At 44.4% G+C, this 20,978-nt stretch overlaps 1 protein-coding gene across 1 annotated transcript in view; it reads left to right on the forward strand.

Annotated features, from left to right (window-relative positions):
- The window catches only part of PIGL (phosphatidylinositol glycan anchor biosynthesis class L), a 65,230-nt gene that overhangs the window by 16,202 nt on the left and 28,050 nt on the right, over positions 1 to 20,978 (forward strand). The gene's annotated exons all lie outside the window — the stretch shown is intronic.

Here is a 20,978-nt window from a genome sequence, read left to right on the forward strand (position 1 = left end):
TACTGTGGCCTCCAGTAGCAAATTAAAATGCAGGCTCCAGAGCTAGTCTGGTTATATCTCTGCAGGCTTGTATGGTTGGTGACTGCACCTTTTGCATCTTATTGATGAGGTCCCTTCTCAATGTGAGTAAAACTGTCTGTTGCTTGTTTCCCCATCTCCAGTTCAGCACTTCCCTCCTCTGCTCGGAAGCTGCTGGCAGAGGTGATGAGTTTTGCAATGCTCTCGTCTTTCAAGAGTGAAATACACATTTCAGCAATATTTATATGAGGGAAGTTAATGGGAAAGTAGAGCAGGCTCACATCAAATAACAGTCCTGAATGCTGGTCCAGGGATGTGGTCCAAGGTTTATCTTCTTTCTGTATTTCATCAGTACCTTTAAAACTGTTTGGCAGAGCCAGGTGACCCTTGATTTGCTGATCTGAGCACACTTGCTGCTCCTTTGCTGAGATTCTTATAACGCAATATGCAATCAGAACAAAACTTGAGAATAAAGAGTAGTATTTTAGTGAACTATCTGTTGGAGAGAAATAAGACACCATAACAGTGAAGAGAGCAGTGAGCACAGACTACAAACTGAATGGTGAATTCTGCAGAGAGAATGTATTTATTATTTTTATAGATTGCTTTCACAGCTGGAAATAAGTCTCCCAAAAGTAGATTACAAATTAAAATAACACCGCTAGTTACACAAGACACAGTCGCCCAATAAACACATTTCTGTGTGTTTTTACTGTTTGTAGAAACTGATAAAGCTATGGGCTTTATTCACTCATTTAAAGAGAGAAGAAAGGAGGCTGCAGTGAAGTTGCCGTTTGGAAGGGCCTGGTTGCTATCTTATATGCTACCCTGAAGTTTGGACAGAGCACAAATAAAGCTGATCAGGAGCACACAAGAAAGGAATTTTAGAGAGGATGTAAATCCATAGCTTTCAACAGCACTTAACATATCGACACAGGACAGCAAAGGTGCATGGACAATGGATATGGTACTCCATCTGGTGCCACATATACCCTGCAGGGCTCCACACAGGGCATCTCTGGCTATCATGCCCTCATGTAGAGGCTATGCCGGTGTATACATCACTGCTACCAAAACCCTGGGATCTTGTCCAGCAAACCCACCACCCATTTTGGGAACGTGAATTAGATAATAGGAAGAACATAAGAACATGCCATGCTGGGTCAGACCAAGGGTCCATCAAGCCCAGCATCCTGTTTCCAACAGAGGCCAAACCAGGCCACAAGAACCTGGCAATTACCCCAACACTAAGAAGATCCCATGCTACTGATGCAATTAATAGCAGTGGCTATTCCCTAAGTAAACTTGATTAATAGCCGTTAATGGGCTTCTCCTCCAAGAACTTATCCAAACCGTTTTTGAACCCAACTGCACTAACCACATCCTCTGGCAACAAATTCCAGAGCTTTATTGTGCGTTGAGTGAAAAAGAATTTTCTCCGATTAGTCTTAAATGTGCTACTTGCTAACTTCATGAAATGCCCCCTAGTCCTTCTATTATTTGAAAGTGTAAATAACCGATTCACATCTACTCATTCAAGACCTCTCATGATCTTAAAAGCCCTCTATCATATCCCCCCTCAGCCGTCTCTTCTCCAAGCTGAACAGCCCTAACCTCTTCAGCCTTTCCTTATAGGGGAGCTGTTCCAACCCCTTTATCATTTTGGCTGCCCTTCTATGTACCTTCTCCATTGCAACTATATCTTTTTTTAGATGCGGCGACCAGAATTGTACACAGGTTTCAAGGTGCAGTCTCACCATGGAGCGATATAGAGGCATTATGACATTTTCCGTTTTATTAACCATTCCCGTCCTAATAATTCCTAAGATTCTGTTTGCTTTTTTGACTGCTGCAGCACACTGAGCCGACGATTTTAAAGTATTATCCACAATGATGCCTAGATCTTTTTCCTGGGTGGTAGCTCCTAATATGGAACCTAACACCGTGTAACTACAGCAAGGGTTATTTTTCCCTATATGCAACACCTTGCACTTGTCCACATTAAATTTCATCTGCCATTTGGATGCCCAATATTCCAGTCTTGCAAGGTCCTCCTATAATGTATCACAATCCGCTTGTGATTTAACTACTCTGAATAATTTTGTATCATCTGCAAATTTGATAACCTCACTCATCGTATTCCTTTCCAGATCATTTATATATATATTGAAGAACACCGGTCCAAGTACAGATCCCTGAAGCACTCCACTGTTTACCCTTTTCCACTGAGAAAATTGACCATTTAATCCTACTCTCTGTTTCCTGCCTTTTAACCAGTTTGTAATCCATGAAAGGACATCGCCTCCTATTCCATGACTTTTTAGTTTTCTTAGAAGCCTCTCATGAGGGACTTTGTCAAATGCCTTCTGAAAATCCAAATACACTACATTTACCGGTTCACCTTTATCCACATGTTTATTAACCCCTTCAAAAAAATGAAGCAGATTTGTTAGGCAAGACTTCCCTTGGGTAAATCCATTTATTTATTTGTTGATTTTTATATACCAACATTCGTCTGAACATCATGCCGGTTTACATTGTAACAAAATATCAAGAGAGAGAAATACAATAAATAGGGAAGGGAAGGGGGGAGCAGTAATGAAGGAGGAGAGAGGACAGCAGTAGGAAGGATAGGGAAAGAGAGAAATTTGATAGGAACATTTGAAGAAAATAAATTAACAATAGACAATATGTACAGGTGGGCTGGTAGGTACCAGACCAGTGATGGCAGTGACAGGGGGGTGGGCAGGGGGGAGAATGGTAGGGTAGGCTTAAAGGAGGGTGAGGGGAAACTTATAACAGAATTTAGGTGTCATTGCTTAGGGGGGAGAAACACTATATTTTGAAGTCTGCTTGGGGTGAAGAAAGGGGGAGAAAAGGAGAGGCAGAGAGGAGGAGGGGGGAAAGGGTGGGCTGCAGGGTTAAAGTGCAAGCTAAGTTTGGTCAACGTCTGGGTAGGCTAATGTAAAGAGCCAGGTTTTGAGCCCTTTTTTTAAAAACTCCATGTTGACTGTGTTCCATTAAACCATGTCTTTCTATATTTTTATTTATTTATTTATTTAAAGATTTTTATATACCGCGGTTCGTTAGCAAACATCACCTCGGTTTACAGTGAACATTAAATTAGCAACAGGCTTTACAATAGAATTAAATTATAGCAAAATAAGATTATGAACCATAGTAATGTAATAAAAAACATTAGATTAATACACTATAAAACTCAACAATACTTCCAATGGGGGGAAGAGAACTGTGGGATCTAGAATATCAAAATAAAAATAGCAGTTCAATTATAACAGAGTGTGGGAGTAACTTATACTAATTAGTGATTTCTTGTAATTCAATGTTAGAAGATTGATTAATACTATTAAAAAAAGGGTATATATATATTAAAATAAATGTAACCAATATTAAAGTTAATAATAGATGGCATATAGACCGAAAGGAGGAGTATATGCTCTACGATTTTGATCTTGAGAATAGTTTCCACTATTTTTCCCGGCACTGAAGTCAGGCTCACTGGTCTATAGTTACTCGGATCGCCCCTGGAGCCTTTTTTAAATATTGGGGTTACATTGGCCACCCTCCAGTCTTCAGGTACAATGGATGATTTTAATGATAGGTTACAAACTTTAACTAATAGATCAGACATTTCATTTTTTAATTCCTTCAGTACCCTAGGATGCATACCATCCGGTCCAGGTGATTTGCTACTCTTTAGTTTGTCAATCTGGCCTACTACATCTTCCAGCTTCGCAGTGATTTCATTCAGTTCGTCTGACTCATCACCCCTGAAAACCATCTCCGGAACTGGTATCTCCCCAACATCCTCATTAGTAAACACGGAAGCAAAGAATTCATTTAGTCTTTCTGCAATGGCCTTATCTTCCCTAAGAGTCCCTTTAACCCCTCTGTCATCTAATGGACCAACCGACTCCCTCACAGGTTTCTTGCTTCGGATATATTTTTTAAAGTTTTTATTATGAGTTTTTGCCTGTATGGCCAACTTCAATTCAGATTCTCTCTTCGCCAACTTCGGTTCAAATTCTCTCTGTGCCCTGCTCACATCCTGATGCCTTGGCCCAGAACATAGATAATGTATGTTGTCACGTGTAGTCTAAAATGGCACGTACAAAGACATTGACACCTTCTCCCTAGAAGAGGCTATAAAAAATTAAATTGTTAGTAAGTGTGTATAGTTTTGTTCCAGTTTTGTCTTCTCCACCTTTGTAAGATTCATGGACTCTTGTTGTTGTGCTGAATTTTACTCTACCTATGGGGACGGCCTCATAGGCCCTCATCGACAGCTATTGGAACTACAGAAGGGATGGGTCAGGAGCTTCACCTATATCAAACCCTTTCCCCTTGGGTTGAGCCCTTGGGTTCTGGGGGCCAGCAGGTCTTAGGCGAGAGTCTCTATGGGAGTGGTGTAGGTGAAGGTTCAGGGCCAGGCTAGGGTCAGAGGTGAGAGGCAAGCTAGAAGAGTCCATGTCCAGGCAAGGGTCAGTGGCAGGCAGCAGACAAGAGTAGTTAAAGTCCAAGCTAGGGTCAGATCCAGAAGTCAGTCAGAGGGCAGGCTTAGGATACTGGGAGAAGGACTGACATGGCAGGGCAGCCAGGGAGGCAAGGGCTGGATAAGATGAGGCAGAATAAGACGAGGTAGGCTGGGCTGGAGAGACGAGGTAGGCACAGGATTAGGAACACAGGAGTCAGGAAGCAGCAACTCACACTTCATACAAGATACAGGTGACCTAATGCTGAGGCGTCTGCTGGCTGTCTGCAATGGCCTTTTATACCCGGAGCAGGTGCTGTCATCAGCAGGTGCTGAAGCTCGGTTCCCCACCTCTGGTCATGTGCACCTATGGAGACTGCTGGGGGAGGGGAGGTAGAGCACGGCAAGGAGGAGCGGCGTCGAAAGGAGTGTCAGAACTGGGACCTTCTTGAGCGCCCTGACGGTGAGCCACAAAATGAAACAACCTTTTCTGATAGGGTTAGTGTGTATGAGGATCTCTGATGGGCATGGGTGCATGTATGCAGTGTAAGTATGGGAGAGAGAGTGTGTACAAATGAGGCATTTATTTTTAGTGAGAAAATAATTTAGAATAAGAAGTTGCCATACTGGGTCAAACCAAGGGTCCATCAAGCCCAGCATCCTGTTTCCAACAGTGGCCAGTCCAGGTGACAAGTATCTGGCAAGTACCCAAACATTAAATAAATCCCATGCTACTGATGTCACTAATAGCAGAGGCCATTCCCTAAGTCAGCTTGAATAACAGCAGTTAATGGACTTCTCTTCCAAGAACTTATCCAATCCTTTTTTAAACCCAGCTACACTAACTGCACTAACCACATCCTCTGGCAATGAATTCCAGAGCTTAATTGTGCATTGTCATACTGAGTTTTAGGCTAGTTGCATAGTAGGTTGGATCTGCCAAAGTGCTTTTAAAAAGACACTTCTGTGGTATATAGCAGAGAACACAATGCTCTTTTTAAAAACAGCAAACAAAGGCTCCTAAATGATACCTTTTGGAATCTCTGACCTACCATTTATTTTACCTTCCACATAAATGGAATGTGACAGAGTAAAAGGACAGAAGGCAGTGCTGTAGCCAGCTTATGGCAATATGGCCACATCAGCGGCACCACTGCTGGAAGGGCACTGGCTGCAAGGGCAGGAGAAGTGCTGCTGCCCTCCCCTGGTGACAGGCCTTTAATTTCATAAATACAAGCTGCTCCGAGCCCTGTCGCAACAAAAACTGCAACAAAATCAGGCGGTGAAGGCGCAGAAAGATGTGCGAGAGACTGCACATGTTCTCCTTCCAGCTCCAGCCTCCCACCAGAGGGCCAGGGCCTAGAAGGAGATCTCTATGACTGTTTCTTATTCCAGCACACTTTCACTGCTTGATTCTGCTGCAGCTCCTACTGCGACAGGGTTAGGAACAGCTTGCAGTTATTTAAATTAAAGGTCTCTCAGCAGAGTAGAGGGAGCAGGAGAGTCCCAGGCCATGGGAAAGCAGAAGATCAGAAAGCCAATCCAGGCCAAGTCCCCTCCCATAGAGAAGTGCTGGATCAGCCAGGTAATGGAGGAGGACCAAGGCCCAGAAGGGGATGCTGGGTGGAGGGATGTGGAGGAGAGCAGAGGAGGGAAATGCTAGGAAGGGGAGGGAGTGGAGGAGAGAAGTGGCGTAAATGATGAGAGAGTGGAGGAGAGAGATGCTGTAGGGCAGAGACTGGGGAGGGAGATGCTAAGAGGAAAAAAGAGATTTTAAAGAGGGGAAGATGCTAGAAGGGAGAGAGAGAAGGGAGATGCTGGGCAGGGGTTAGTGATTAAGCAACCCAATGAGAGTGAGGTCGAGAGATGAGAAGAAGCAATGGAGGGGGAAACTGGAGGTAAAAGAGAGGAAGGAGGGATGAAATCTGAGTGGATAGAGAGGAAGAGATACAGAAGCAGTGCCAATAGAAATGGAGCAAGATAAGATGAAAAGTGAAAGCTCAATATCAGACAGGGAGAGAGAAGAAAAGAAAATGGACAGAAGATCCTGGAAAAGGAGTTAGCGAAAGATAAGAAGAGGAAAGCAGAAAAAGAGAGATGAGGACCAATGCAATTAAAAAAATAAAATCACCAGACAATAAGGGGTAGATTTTTAAAAATTGCGCAATCGCGTACTTTTGTTCGCGTACCAGGCGCGAACAAAAGTACGCTGGATTTTATAAGATACGCGCGTAGCCTATAAAATCCGGGTTCGGCGCGCGCAAGGGGGTGCACATTTGTGCAACCTGCGCGCGCCGAGCCCAGCGCGCGCTGCCTGTTCCCTCCGAGGCCGCTCCGATTTCGGAGCGGCCTCGGAGGGAACTTTCCTTCGCCCTCCCCCTACCCTACCCTACCTAACCCACCCCCCCTCCCCCGGCCCTATCTAAACCCCCCCCCCCCTTACCTTTGTTGGCAGATTTACGCCTGCTAAAAGCAGACTTAAATCTGCGCGTGCCAGCAGGCTGCTGGCGCGCCGTCACCCGACCCGGGGACTGGTCCGGAGGCCTTGATCATGCTCCCGGGCCGGTGCCACGCCCCCGGGCCCACCCCCGAAACGCTGTGTCGTTTCGGGAACCCCCCCGACACGCCCCCTCCCCGCCCCTTTTAGAAAGCCCCAGGACTTACGCGCGTCCCGGGGCTCTGCGCGCGCCGGCGGCCTATGCAAAATAGGCACGCCGGCGCGCAGGGCTTTTAAAATCCGCCCCTAAAGGTAGATAAAAGCATTTTATTTTCACGTTAGCAATTGGAATAAGACAGCTTTGGAAATGTTTCTCTCTTAATCCTTGTGGTTTGTTCAGTACAGGAGAAAATGCATTTCCATTTGTATTTCTCCTGTGTTGTACTGCATGCTTCTTTTGTTCTCATTTCAGTCTTTATTTGCACATTTGAAATTTGGGGTCTCTTATTCTGTGTCTGGTGTTGTACTGGTTGAAGAAACGCTTGGAGGCAGCAGCTGAGAAAAAAACATGCTTTTTATTAAAGTCTACAAATAATATAATAAGATACACCTTATGGAGAGAGAGTATGCCACACAAGACACCAATACAGAGCTCTCTCAAGTGATCATTTACTGATACCGGGCAGAAGAGTTTACACCTCCAACCCCTAAACCAATAATTGGGTTACACAATTGTCAAAATATATCTGTGACTGGCTATACCGTATTAATTTAAACAATTCTAATGGCTATATGTAAATCTGCTACCAGTATGCACATTTTTATAGTTATAGAAAGAAGAATGCTGGACATCTATTGAAATGTGGAAAGTGCACTCTTGTATATTTATACCATGTAAACCAGAAGTTAAACCTGCACTAGTATGTCATGTAGAACTGCATTAAATACCATATCAAAAATAAATATATAAAAAAAATTTTTATTGTAACCATTCAATATAAAAATAATTACAAAGCCTTTACAAAAATATTTACACATACAAAAAATATCACCATGTAATTTGCATTCCAATTGACATATTCAAATACATACAATTAAAAAAAACTGTACCCAATCCTGAAAACATGTAATCATATGCTAAATGATCAAAAATATATTAATCAGTGCCTATATGAAATAATGACATGGCACAATTGCTAGTTTTTTAATACTATATATTTAAATGTCAGTTGGAATGCAAATTACATGGTGATATTTTTTGTATAGTATATGTTAATATTTTTGTAAAGGTTTTGTAATTTTTTATATTGATTTATATCCATAAAGATTTTTATATATATATTTTTTTTAATATGGTATATTAATGCAGTTCTACATGACATACTTCGGGTTTACATATAGAAATATAGAAATGACGGCAGAAGAAGACCAAACAGCCCATCCCGTCTGCCCAGCAAGCTTTCACACTTATTTTTTTCTCATTCTTATCTGTTACTCTTGGCCCTTAGTAACTTTTTGGTTCTATTTCACTTCCACCCCCACCATTGCTGTAGAGAGTATTATATTATATATATATATATATATATATATATATATATATATATATATATATAATATGTTTGTGTGTTCACTTCCTGGATTGTGTTAATTATAACAAGTTTAGGAGGATTGGGGGGAGGTTTTTGTTGTTTTTTTTAGTTTTCTGTTCATTGAAGTTTTCAAAAGCACAGCTGCTAAAACAAATAAGATTTCCCATAAATAGGAGAAAAGCCCAGAAACAGCTTTTGAATGTATATTTTGTTGGGGGCGAGCAGAGGGTTAGCCAAATTACAAGATGCAAACTCATACAGAAACCAGCTTCTTTTCTCTCTGTAACATTTCCAGATGACAGGCCTGAGAATCCAGCACTACAGGCAGACACACATTCAGGCCGAGGCACTGCTTAACCCGTGCTTGGACGCGCATCCACAACCCCTTATGCTATAAGGGGATTAGCGCGTCCAACCCCCCGCAAAGCTACTAGTACTCGCCACATGTAAACTCATGTTGATGAGGCTATTAGCTATTCTTCCCCCATGCAAAATTAAAAAAAAAAATATGTGCGCCCGACGCAGGCATTAATTTTAGAGCAGCCCAAAAAGTGTACAGAAAAGCAGAAAATACTGCTTTTCTGTACTTCCTCCGACTTAAGATTGTGGTGATATTAAGTCAGAGGAACAAAAAGAAGGAGAACATCTTTAAAAAGTGTGCTGCAGACAGGTTAGGAAAAGGGACGCTCAGTTTTTCAAGCGTGCGCTTTCCTAACCTGCTGGCAGCCACCTCTCCTGGGTTCCCACTGCTGGGAAGGCGCTAGGGGCGCACAGTTTCCCCTAGTGCCTCCTTTTTACCGCGGTAGCCGATTTAAACACTAAATTGGGTGCTAGGGAGAGGTGGACGGGCGCCCGTTTTCCCCACGCTGATATTGCTTTGGCCTGAATCAGTCCGGCCTAGCTGTGCATTTGGCAGGGCGTGTGCGTGCTTGTTGCTGGGGAGGGGGAATCACGTTTCCAGAAAGCGACCTCTGCAGGGGCACCCTGAGGTTCAGAGTCGGGAAGCCTTCCTGGCCTGGCAGTTTGCCCATAGGCTGCCAAAAGTAGTTCATGAAGTGGTTAAGGAAATAATGCCAGCGTAGAACAGGAATAGCAGAGGCCATTCCCAGCTTCTTGACTCTGTGCGTAGAACATTTCTGGCCTGGGGGCAGGACACGACCAGTTTTGCTGCCCTTTCTCCCATTTCCTCGAGGATTAGGCAGAGATTTTCCTGCTTAGTTTTCTGCGCAGTACAGGAAGAAATGTTTCTCTTTCCCAGCGCTGCGCTGCACACTGTCTGCTTTCTTGGGGTTTCCAGTTCACTTCTTGCCTGCATGTTTCCATTTTTAATTTGTAATTTTTCTCTGTGTGACTGATTAGGTTCTGTGTAGGGATCGCTAGCGGTCCAGCTTGTTCTGTTTCCCAGTCTGCACCGGTGTCCTGGGGCTTGGACACTGGAGAGATATTTGCAATGTTTTCTTCTCATAGATAGGGTTATAGCTGTTTGTGTACCGTTTTATGGCATGGTAAGTTTTTTGTATGTGGGGGCGGAGTGTGCTTTTTTTTTGCATGGTGTTGTAGGGAGGCAGGATATAAATTTTATTTTACATTAATAATTATTTCACAGCGTGCCTGAGATAACACAAGAATTTTAATGTTCCTTTTTTATATGGTGCGTTGTAAAGAGCAGGGCTGTATGCAGGGGAGAGTGAATCGGGGTGATTGCCCTGCTCCTATCATCCCCTCATCCCCCCCAAACTCCCGTCTGACAGCTTGACCTCAGCTGGAGGGGCAGGAGGTACAGGGGTAAATTCTTCAGTTTCGGGCAATCTCAGTTTGCAGAGGGAACTGCTCCAGATAATTTGCCCCAGACTCTGGTAAGGAGAAGCAACCTCCCTTTCTCTCTCTGTTTCAGGAGTCCATTGATTTGCAGGCCGAGCCTTAACCGCTGGACTCCATGTTTATGCACGCCCAGCCTCAGTCTGCAGGTTCTTAACCTTGGTCTTCAGTCTCCTGGTGTCTTCCACTTCCCTCCTTCCCCTGCTATGGTGCACCATGCACTGGACTAGGGCAGGCATGCTTTCCGTACTGTCCCTTGTTTTCTTGGCTTTGCTTCATCCTCTGTGCTAGTAGCATACTGCACCCTGCAGCAGCTGTAGGACTAAGACCCTGTCTAGAATCAAGTCGTCTTTTTCCACGCGCAGCACTTTCTTATCTAGATCTTTTCAGTGTCTCACTTTGTGGAGAATCCTCTTAAATATGTAGAAATAATGGTGGGCAGTGAATAAGCTGCAGCTGAGACCTTGTTACGGGACTAACGCAGTTCATCTGAGACCAGCTAGTTTAGGAGCTCCCAGGTCAGTCACTGGGAATAATTAGCCTCAGAGTGTGTACACTGAGGAAGCGAAAAGGATGTAAATATTTTGAAACCAATGGTAAAGTATAACTTACTTTTTCCATAGAGAAAATCTTTGTACAGCCTTTGCTTTTATGCAAACTCAGCCATCTTCCTGATCTGCTGGATTCCAGCCCAGCCTCTCTGAGCTGCTGCTAATCGGGATCACATCTACCCCCAGCCCTCCTTCCTGCAGGCTCTGCATATCTGTCTGAGGTCAAGCTGCCAGATAAGACCTTCTCTGCTCAGCCTTGGCAGAAATCAGGAATTCAGTGTGTTCCTCCCCTCCACACTACAGTTATTATGGTTTCTGAAGGTCAGACAGATTTCTTTCCCCTCTGTGGAATTTGTTGATGTCAAAGTTTAAAAGCATCCCTTCCATCCCCCACCCTTACCTCCCAGGAAAAGAAAAAAAATAGGCAGACAAATTCAGAACTGCTGGTGGACGTCACTTTCTGTTCCCTTGTTGAGATTTGCTTTAAAGTCAGAGCAGAACTGTTACAAGTTTTTTTATCTGTAGCGCTGTGAAAGTTTTGGTTTAAGTCTGGGGAAGAGCTGACCCAAAGATCCTGCAGAGCTGCGCCCGAGACTACCCTTGCAGTACAAGCAGGCAGCAAGGCTTTGTCAGGTGTCCCTCAAGTCAATTAAAACTGGGTTGCAGTTGCCAGTAAGGCTCCAATGTAACAAGACCCGAGTACGAAATGTGCATGGAACTCCACTGCTCGGTGCCTTTAACTCCCGAAGCAGTAAACTAATGGTGCGTGAGGGCATTGTGTGCGCTAAACCAAACAAGCACACACAAACCTTGTTTTCTGAGCAGTAAACGCACTTTGTGTTCTATGCACCTACATTTAGCACACCAGGAACTCCCAAGTTCAGCCCCAGAGACTAACATCAGTCCCAGAAACTTTATTCCTCCTTTGACTAGGAGTTGAATTTCCAGCGTTAAGAAAACCTGAGTTAAGTCTACGCACATCTCTGCGTGGAGAGAGGGTGTAAGAGTTAATGCCTTGATTAGCATGAGATTTGCATGCAGGAGTGCTAATTTGTGTGCACACTTTTTATGTGCTAGACTTTGGGTTAAACTGGCAGTAAAGCCGTGCATACATCAGAGTGCCACCTCATTACATCCGGCCACAGTTAAGCAATTGAAACTCAAAAAGATCTTGAATTTGTTGTAACCTAACCAACAAAGAGTTTAAATCCGTCTGAAGCAGGGGAATGTTCTCCGCTCATTCTGCAAAGCGCTGTAAACATGGCTCCAGATCTGCATGATCCAGCCAGCCTTCAGCGGCGCGTGGCATGTATATCTCAGCTAGCCACATTCTGTTCCAGGGCACTGCACGTCTGCCTCTGCTGCTACTCCGTTAAAAGAGGACAAAGTTCAGCTGCTTCTTTTCTGTATATATATAATGCTGCGTTGCTTTTAGAGCTGTCTCTCCCTACAATGGTGAACCACAATATCTTATTAACCTAAAACAAGGCCATTCTGAGACCACACCCTGTAGAATAAACTGGCTATGGGGCGTATCCATATTATATATATATATATATATATATAGCCTTGCTTTCTGTAGCTCCTTTCACCCAAATAAGAGTCTGGCTTACTTTACATTCATAGCATCGTACTGCAAACAGTAAAGCTGGGGTGTGGATATGGAGTTCATTCACCCCTGTTTGTACCTGTCTCCTGCCCCTTATTTTTGCTTTGCTGCCAGGAGGTCAGACCTTGTGATTTTCAAACCTTCTTTTGGTAAAAGAAATCCTGTTCGTGGTCAGGTTTACTATTAATGGGCCCCCTTCCTCCCTCAGACGCCAGTGGTATTGGGGGTCCATTGGCAGACACGTGGGCCCCTTCTCACTTTTGCCTGCTGCCCCTTGCCATTGCAGTTGTGCCAGGCGTGGGAGAGAGTGTCCTCCGGAGGAAGGAGGAGGAGGAGCTGGCACCCAGGGATGGAGGAGTATCTTTGGACAGGGACCCGCTCTCCCCTTCCTCTGTTCCTGCAGCTTCAGAGGACGAGGCGCTTCCCCACCCCATAGCATAGGAGTGTGCCAGAGGTAAATCCAGCCCTGACCCTATTGCATTATGAAATTCTCTTTCCCTGCTGTCCTTCAGCTGCATGGAGCCCGTTAGGGGTGCTAGCAGGACTCAGGTTGAAAAACACTGCTTTACGCCTCCTTCCCATGCTATCTCTTGACCTCCACAGCTTACACTGTAAAAATGGTGTGGTCTGACTGCCTTGTTGGAGGGGCTTCCAAGGCTCGTAGAGGAGCACTAGTTAAACAGTAAATGTTGGGGGATGGAAATTCCAGTTGCCAGGTGGGTGGGGCTTGTGTTTCACTTTAATTATAATTTTAAGTTTGTTTCTCCGGATAGGATTCTTCCTCCCTGACTCCACTTTAAGACCTTCTCCTTGTTGAGATTCATTTCCTTTATAGTAACAAAGGAGAGCTTGTGATGAATAGGAGGTGGGGTGGAACTAGGACAACTCTTTTTCAATCTGAAAAGTTTAAAAAAAAAAAAAAAAAACCCCAACCACCCTGCCTCACAGGTCAGGGCACTGCTGAGTGATTAGGTATTTATCAGATGGAGCCTGTGCAAAGCACAACTGGGATCCTGGCCCAGCTGTAAACAGCGCACTGGCTGGCTCTGTACTTGTGCAGCAGGTTTCATACAGAGCCGGAAACCCAGAGAGATAGCAGGGCTTGTTATGTTACTTTTGGTGAGAACTTTATAGGTTGCCCCAGGGCTGGAGGGAAAAGTGCCCCAGATTACTTACCAAACACAAGATTCACAAGCTCCAGAGAGAGAGACTTTTTGGGTGGAAATGAAGGGAAGCTCATTTGAGGAATGGAATACAGACATGGAAAACTGTTTATCTGAAATGACTCTGAGCATGTGCTAGCTGGCTACTTTTCCATGGTACTGAGAACATCCAAGCAGCCTTCTTTTCACCTCAGAAATATAAATTCTAGCACCTGTCTGTTTTGGGTGGTGGTTCAGATTTTATTTTATTTTATTTTTTTGCAGCTCACCAGTTCTCTGGCCTTGGACTGAGTGACCCTGATCACTTCCCTCACTAATAGATTTGATTGTGTCTTATCTTGCTATATATATATATATTATTTTTTTTTTTTTTTTTTTTTTTTTTTTTTTAAGCATGGGCTGTGTTTATTTTGCACAGCTCAGTCAATTAGTTTCAGGCATTTAAGGTCTTATCTTCACTGTGAGAGGCAGGACCTCATGTAAACATTCTTAGAGAAGTGGAACCTAAACTCTGCCCTGACAGAACAGCTGAAATCTGGAAGCTTTATCTCTCTTTTTTTTTTTTTGCTTGTGCGATGGTGGAGCAAACGTCAGCCGTCATGGGCAGCACCTTATATTTATTTATTTATATGGTTTTTTTATATTCCACTTTTTGCACTTTTTTCAGCGCTTCAAAGCGGATTACATTCAAGTACTGCAGGTATTTCCCTGTCCCCAGAGGGCTCACAGTCTGTAGATAAACCTTCTGGTCTGATAAGATCCTTAGAAAAACATCTTGCATGAGTCCCTTCGCAACTGGACCAGTTACACATTAAGCACAAATTACAATAATAGGGCATCGATTCACCCCAGAATGTCTGGTTTACTTTCATCAGAGCATAAGAAATTCCATACTGAGTAAGAGCAAAAGTCCATGAGGCCCGCATCCTGCCCTCTGCCAGCCCAGGTCACAGGCACCCAGCAAGACACCAAAAACCAGATCTATTTCTTGTTACTCGCTCTTGGGGATAAATGATGATGTTCCTAAGTCTCTCCGGCTAATAGGGTTTTATGGACTTTTCCTCCAGGAACTTGTCCCAACCTCTTTTATACCCCACAGATTCCACAGCTTGCTTGTGCGCTGAGTGACAAAGTGCTTTCCATGATTTGTTTTTGCTGGTTAGTTTCATGGAGTATCCCCTAGTCCTAGTACTGTTTGAAAGGGTAAATCGTCACTTATTCACCTGTTCCACCGCACTCATGAGTTTATAAACCTCTATTCTGTCCTCTCTCAGCCGTCTCTTTCCCAAGCTGAAGAGCCCTCGCTTGCACAGCCTCTCATCATAGGCGAGAGATGTTCCTTCCCCTTTACCATTTTTCTTGCCTCTTCTGCACCTTTTCTAGCTCCGCTCTGTCTTTCTTGAGATGGGGCAAGCAGAACTGCGCGCAATACTGAGGCAATATGATATTTTCCATTTTATTCTCCATTGCTTTTTGGATCATTCCTAACATTTTATTTGCTTATTTGACTGCTGGCACTGCACACCGAGCCAAGGATTTCAAGGTATTATCCACAATCTCCAAGGTCCTTTTCCTAGGCGGTGACTCCCAGTACAGAACCCAGCATTGTGTACCTGCGATTGGGATTATTTTTCCCTATGTGCATCACTTAGTTTTTGGGTACTTGCCAGGTTCTTGTGGCCTGGATTGGCCACTGTTGGAAACAGGATGCTGGGCTTGATGGACCCTTGGTCTGACCCAGTATGGCATTTTCTTATGTTCTTATGTTCCACATTAAATTTCATCTGCATTTAGAAGCCCGGTCTCCCAGTGTCACAAGATCCTTCTGCAGTTCCTCACAAGGTCTTTCATAGTTTCTCGCAATCTGCTGGTGTGTTAAAAAATTTGAATAATTTTGTGTCATTTGATCATCGTTCCCTTTTTCACATCATTTATGAATATGTTAAATAGCACAGATCCCAGTACCGATCCATGTGGTTACTCCACTAATGACCTTTCTCTGTTTGGAAAACTGATCATTCAGCCCTACCCCAGCTCTTTAACCAGTTACCAATCCAACCTAGAACACTGCCTCCTACCTCATGACTTTGTAATTTCCTGAGAAGTTTGTCATGGGGACTTTGTCAAATGCCTTCTCAAAGTCCAAATATACTGTATCAACCTGCTCATCGTATTTACTTACCCCTTCAAAAAAATTCTGTAAGATTGATAAGACTTCCCCTTGCTAAAATCACATTGCTTCTTCCCCATTAAGCTCTATCTATCTATGTGGCCAGTGATTTTGTTTTTAAGAATAGCTTCTACCATTTTGCCTGGTACCAACATCAGGCTCGCCAGCCTATAGTTTCTGCGATCACTTTGGCCACCTTCCAGTTTTCAGGAATCATGGCTGTTTTTAAATAAGTTACAGATTACTAGTAACAGGTTAGCAATTTATCATTTTAGTTCTTTTAGAACTCGGGGGGGGTGGGGGATGCCATCCAGCCCCGGTGATTTGTTACTCTTTTATTTGTCAATCTGATCTATTACATCCTCCAATGTGACAGATATTTCTTTTAGTTGCTCAGAATCCCCACCATTAAAGAATGTTTCAGGTGTGGGTATGTTCCCAACATCCTCCTCTGTAAAGATCGAGGCGAAAAATTCATTATTGCTATCCTGGGAATGAGTAACAGGAATTAGATCTACTTTATGGGATCTGCCAGGTGCTTGTGACCTGGATTGGCCACTGTTGGATTCTGGGCTCGATGGACCTTGGTCTGACCCCGCATGGCAATTCTTATGTTCTCTCCCCCTCCATACACTCCTTGCCCTGCCTTTCCCTCATTCTCCCCACCCATTCCTTGTCCAGCAACATCCCTCCTCTCCTCCTTATCCAGAAGTAGCCCCCACCACCTGCCCAGCAGCTCCTCTTTTCCAACAATGTGCGCCACAGACATCCTCTCTTTTCTACCTCGCTACCATGCAGCAGAAGCCCTCTCTCCTCCACAACCTTATGCCCAGCAGCTCCCTCTCCTCCATAACCTCCTGCCCATCAACAGCAAAATCCTCTCTACCATGCAGCAGCAGCCCCCCTTTCTCTCTGCCCCAACCTCCTGCCCAGCAGAAGCTCCTCTCCCTCACAATCCCCTGCCCAGCAGCAGTCCCCTCCACGCTCCCCCTTTCTTTCACTGTCCACCTTACTTATGCCGCTGTGCTGTAAATCTCTGTGAAGCAGCAATCATTGCAAAACTTGAAATGCAGTCAGCATGGAGCCCATGAGCCATCATGCCCTGAGGCAGCTCCAAACCTTCTCCCACACAAGCTTATTCGTTGTGGATAACCTGGGATCCTCCAGGACAGTCCATGATGAACTTACACTGGAATAACCATGCATGGGCATTTGAGACCACACAGGTCCCTTCTTCAGATGCGATCCCAGGCTGAAGGAAGGAAGCATTTGTAATGTATTTATTTGTTTAAAAAGCTTTTAAAACTCTGCCTATCCAAACTGTGACGTGGCTTACAAACAAGCAATACAGAAATTGAACCGGAACCTGTAACACCAGATCTTTAATTTACTACTGCAGTGTGCTAGGAATTCTTGATCACTATCCGGTGATAGTATGGCTGGTGAGTAAGTCCCAGGCAGGAAAAAACAACCTGGAAAACCCTGGCCCAGAGTAGGAAAGGTGGTGTTGGGCCTGTTGCATAGCTACAAAAAAGTTAAGAAAGCAAGGGTTAACGTCCTCGGGGGGGGAACAGTAGGAAGGAAAACAGTGATGTCTGAGGAAAAATCCGTGCAAACCACAAAAGTAAAATAACAGTGTATGAAAGGAGACAGTACTGACGAATTCTGGCAGTGGGCAGCATTAATCACTCAGATGTGTGAGGAGGGGGGGGGGGGGGTATTTACCACCAGGGGATATGGAGCCCACCACCTTTCAGACAGTTCATGACATTTCTTAGGATTTTTTTTTTAACATTCTCCATGGCTTCCTCACAATTTGTTTCACCATTAGCTGTGGGAAGAAGTCAGACATCCCTTGACCTGAGGTCTGTTTACTTTATTGTGTCAACTTTCACAACAGTACAAGAAGTTCAGCTTTTGTGGTCAACAGCTTGGGTCACTGAGATTTGCTGGAGGGAGTTTGTTGATTCCACAGCAGAGAAATGACCTCGGTGACGTTCTGGGCCTGCTGAATGATTGCATCTGTGAAGACTCTGGCGGACGTCCTGCAGGTTGTCCGACAGAGTTGGGTTGGAGAAGGATGTGGAAGAGAGTACCGAAGGAGGATCCTACATTAGAGACAGGAACCAGAAATAGCAAGACCCTCAGATTTATTTATTTAACATTTTTATAGACCGACATTCGTTGGGAACATCATATCGGTTTACATGGAACATTAAAGTAGCTTAACAAGGCTTTACAATAAACTGAGATTAAATAATAAGATAACTTGGAAGGTTATAATGAGAAAACATTGTATATGTGAAAGATAATAGGGTAATAACTAAATTAATAATTTGTATATTTATTAGAAATTATCTAATATAATTAGATAAAACTAAGATTCTGTAGGGAAGCTTGAAAGATGACAAAGTAGTAATAGAATTGGATAATTCTAATATTCTGTAAGGGTTATACAGGTGTAGGTTTGCTTGAATAGCCATGTCTTGAGCTTTTGTTTACATTTTTGGGGGCACAGTTCTTGTCTTAGGTCAGTTGGCATGGTGTTCCAGAGAGTTGGCCCGGCTATGGATAGTGCATGTTGATTTGTAGCCTTGAAGTGTGTAGTTTTGGGAGATGGTGTGTGTAGTGTGGGTAGGTGTTGAGTTCTGGTAGGTCTTGTGAGGGTGCGAAACATTATGGAGTCATTGAACCATTGCACATTTTGATTGTGTAGGGATTTGTGGATGATAGTCAGGGTCTTACATTGTATTCGGTATGCTACTGGAAGCCAGTGTAAGGCCCGTAGAGTTGGGGAGATGTGCTCTCTTTTGCGAGTGCTGGTGAGGATTCGGGCAGCGACATTTTGTAGCATCTGCAAAGGGTATGTTGTGCTTTTAGGGAGGCCTAGTAGTATGGTATTGCAGTAGTCGAATTTTGAAAAAATGGTGGACTGAAGTACTGTACGGAAGTCGTTAGATTTGAACAAATCAGTCACATTGCCCACATTAGTGGTGACTTGCAGTCCTCCTGGGGCAACTACGGGTAATGCCTCTGTAGTGTTCACAGCATGAAGAGTCTGGCTTTGTGCCCAGAATAGAACCCAATTACATATCTTAACTCTGCATGTTCACATCAACTGCCGTTAGCCCAGCCCTCTGAGATAGGAAGGCTTCTCCTTTTCCAGTCAGCTCTAAAAACAAAAAAATAAAAACTGGTTGAATTGGGGTTTTTGTTGGTGGTGTTTATATGCTCCATATAACAGTTCCACAGTGCCCAGTTGATAAGTCCGGGCTGTGGTGAGCATGCTTGGTGGGAAGGTGAGATAATCTTCATGGGCTGGACTTGGGCAGGGGCACTCTCTGGCATGCCAGTAATCTGACCCTGCTCACCTAGCAGGGCACCAGTGTACATTTTGTTGTGACAGCCTGCTGCTTGACCTTTTCGGCCGAGGTCAGACGTTAAGGTCTGAGGGACGGTCTGTTCTTGGTCTTTTTGCTGAGTGAGGATCTCCTGTAAATTGAGAGGTATTAACGTCATGCCACCCGAGCCCGCCGGGGATGCAACAAATGAACCCTGACTTAAACCAGCAGAATTAAAGATCCTAGCGAAAACCCCAAACCACCACCTAAACACGCACCCATCGCAAGGGAGGGGAGAAATCACCATCTGATGAACCTATCTCTTCTCTCAGCCTCTTCCTTTTTCTCTCACCATGGCCCTCATCAACCACCGGTGACTGAGAATGACCGAACTAAGAGGGGAAGAGGATGATGAGGGGGCTTCTGGCCAGTTTATGAAATCAGTTTATGCTTTGAGACCTTACCATTTTGTTACCCCTTTTGATTGGACATGGGAGGAGAGATGTGCTGGGGGTGAACTAAAAAGGTGGCATTTGCATGCTCAGCTGCCCATGAAGATACCAGTGCAGAGAGAAAGAAGACAAAAACTGAGTGGATGAAGAGCAGGCAAGCCATGTTGTGTGGCCGCAGCCGTGACAGAAATAACTGGGCAGATTGGATGAGCCGCTTGGTCGTTTTATGCTGTCAGATACAGTGTTACTTCTCAAACATCACAGATAAAAAAAATTCCTATTAAGACTTCCGTCTGAAAGGACTGTGTGCAGTACTACATTACAGGATATAATGAATAAAACATTTCCCCTCCATGAAATCCTTTAATTCTGAAGTCTTCCTGCTGCAGATCTGCGGCCTCTTTCAGCATCACTGAGAGCAGGCGTTCGCCCTATGACCTGTATAATCCGCACCCAGAGGACATGGGCTAAGCCTGGCACGTGAACCTTGCTGTTCAGTCCCATGGCAGAGCATTCCCAGCTCCGCTCTTGAACTTTGCTGTTTACAGCTGACTGAGCTGACGTTTATCCTGGGCGGTTGCCTGTGTATGAACTCGAGCCACTGGAGGCCTGGGCCCAGCACCGTGTGATGCTTTCTGATAAGAGAAATGCCACTCACATTTAAAAAAAAAAATGCCGGGCCACCTCCTTCAGCTGCCTGGATTCTCACCTCTTTTTCGCATTCGGTTATTAGGAGGATGTCAGCAGCCAGTGTGTGGCAACTTCTCGTATTCTGTTGGTAAATGTAAACCATGAATATAATGTGACACATGGAGCCTGGGGAAAGGAATTTTAAGAAGCAGGGACTTTATCCATAAAGAAGATGTACACCTGATACGGGCACTTTCCAGAGGCCATTTAACCAGATAATGGGACTGTCTGGGAATTGCCCATCCTGTACCCGGGCAAAAGTGTACGCAGGACTCCAGAGTGCCCCTGCTTTTACCTATGGGGAAAATAAATGGGCTCAGAGCCAGGGTTAGGGGATAATGTTCATGGTTTTTGCATTTTCGAAACTGTCCGTGGTGTTTTTCAGGTAAAAAGTAGCCACAGGAACAGCAGGCACAAACCTCTGCAGCTATTTATTCCCCCCATGCAGCTTTCAAAGAGAAGGCACTCATTTGCTCTCCCTCTGAGAAGGCCGCGGGGGAAGAGACTGGTGGCCTCAGCACCTACTCACATTGTTCTGAAAATTGCCCCCTTTATTCCAGAAAGGATGAAAGTGCAGGGAGTAAAATGTGTTAAAACATTAAAGACAGGTGGCCTTGAAATAAGAGGAGAGCAGCAATCCTGAGAAAC

Source organism: Rhinatrema bivittatum, chromosome 8 (genome assembly GCF_901001135.1).
Source record: "Rhinatrema bivittatum chromosome 8, aRhiBiv1.1, whole genome shotgun sequence".
Taxonomy (NCBI): Eukaryota; Metazoa; Chordata; class Amphibia; order Gymnophiona; family Rhinatrematidae; genus Rhinatrema; species Rhinatrema bivittatum.